We start from the raw sequence: 1,951 nt of genomic DNA on the forward strand, positions 1-1,951 counted from the left end.
AAGAAAGGGATATATTGATAGGATGCCACTTGAAGTGGAGTATTAGTTTTAATCAGGATCATGAGTGAGTCCTATTATGCTAGTACCATATCAATAAGTCCATAAGCGTAGCCATGAATATGTTTTATTACGGGCGGAAATCATTGATGTGTTTGGTAATCCATGGCTCTAATAAGTGTCACTTCTGGTTTAAGAACAATTCTTGCTTTAGATTTGTACCTTTTCAAACTAAGTTAACTAAAGCAAACTAGACATTAGTGAACGATTTAATTTAAAACTCACACTTTTTCATGATCTGTACATTACATGATTATAAGAAAGGAGCGAGTTTTTTCTTCCATGGATTTCGTACACAAACTCATGTGGTTTGAGATATTAATTTGAATTTACATTAACTGAACCATAAGTTCTGGATTTACAAGCATAATTATTTCAAATACCAATAATACAAGCACCTCACACAGGCTGTTACAACAATCTTAGGACTTAAATTACAGCATAATCTAAACTAATGGAAGAAGCTTCAAACGTACGCCCTCAAGCCATCACGTACATAACCTATAAAAAGAGCAATACTTAAACATGTTAAATACCCCATAATATGAAAATCATTTGTTAATATCCTAAAAAGATAATTTCATTTCAGTACAAAATACGTTTGGGACCACAAACTATATGCAAGGTACGATTATATGAAGATTGGATTTCCATCAAAGGGTGGTGGTGATACCACTCAGGACTCCCCACGAAGTCAGGGATTTCCTTTCTAACAGATTAATCTATTACAAATTACAGCTCACCTATTTCCCAACAGATTCACACACGAGTCAAATAAAATCTAAAGAAAACAAATGATTTCCACACATATTAGATTCCTCATTCTTTCCCTATAAATGAGACCACTACGCCAGATGTAAGGAGGACCCTATCATTACGCTGCAAAATTGTTCCCCCCATCACAAACCCTATAGCTCATTTTCAATTAACCTCTCAAACTCATCATCAGAGTTTGAGCAAGGTTGAGCTATAAACTAAACCCAAAGCAGAGAAGAAGTAGAAGATAGCAAACCGTTAAAGAAATCGGAAGAGGAAACTATGTACCTTCGAGTCGTTACCGAAATCACGTCGGAGTCTCTCCGATTAGGTAGTCTTGAGCTCTTTTTGCCTTTTTGAAATTGTTAAGATGTAGAACTCCTTTTGCTGATCTTTGTTCCTTTAGTAATTGCTTGAGATGCCTTTGATTTTGGGTTTAATTTTGTTTTGTCTGAGTTAGGGTTTTCGCTTTAGGGTTTCCGATCTGGAGTTTGGTTAGGATTTTGGTTATTTTGGGGTCAAATTCATAATCACAAGCCTAAATAAGGAGGGGTTAGTGTTTTTAGATTTGGGTTTTTGTGTAGTGGTTTGCCGGAGAAGAAGGTGGCGTCGCCGCTATTGGTCGGCAACCACCGTCTTCTCCGGTGGGTTGCAATCGGAGAAGGTGATTTGAATTGCAGAGAAATTTTGATTTTGGAGTGAAGAGAGAGAAGTGTTTTGGAAAATGGTTGGGTCTACGTTCTCATTTTGGTTTTTGTTGGTTTCGCTAGTCCGTTGTGGTGGTGACAAGTGTCTCCACCAATGAGACACTTGTCACCGATTATGTGCCACCTCTCTTTGGTATTTTGTGTGAAGGTCCATCGCGCTGTCACGTTCTAGCGCATCATGACCATTAGATGCGGTTGACCAGGACAGATCTAGTGATCTGACACTTAGAATCAATGCCCTAAGTCAGCAAAGTTGACTGCGTCCCTAGGTGGAATTTCCTGCATCGTGGGCCTCCGATTTGAGGTTTGGAGTTGCATTAACTCCATACACCCCCATTTGCAGACTGGGGTCATTTCTTTTGGGCCAAGGGGAGGCCCATTGGCTTTGTATTTATTTATTCATTTATTTATTTTTGTTTTGTTTTTTATAT

General features: G+C 38.2%; 1 long non-coding RNA gene across 1 annotated transcript; it reads right to left on the reverse strand.

The window, feature by feature from the left end:
• Window positions 1-344: 344 nt before the first annotated feature.
• On the reverse strand, window positions 345-1,607 carry LOC127106720 (uncharacterized). The gene is made up of 2 exons (XR_007795472.1): window positions 1,102-1,607; window positions 345-558 (listed from the first exon to the last, which is right to left on the reverse strand). It is a non-coding gene; the product is annotated as an uncharacterized LOC127106720 (long non-coding RNA).
• Window positions 1,608-1,951: the final 344 nt, after the last annotated feature.

The sequence above is a fragment of the Lathyrus oleraceus genome, chromosome 7 (genome assembly GCF_024323335.1).
Source record: "Lathyrus oleraceus cultivar Zhongwan6 chromosome 7, CAAS_Psat_ZW6_1.0, whole genome shotgun sequence".
Classification (NCBI taxonomy): domain Eukaryota; kingdom Viridiplantae; phylum Streptophyta; class Magnoliopsida; order Fabales; family Fabaceae; genus Lathyrus; species Lathyrus oleraceus.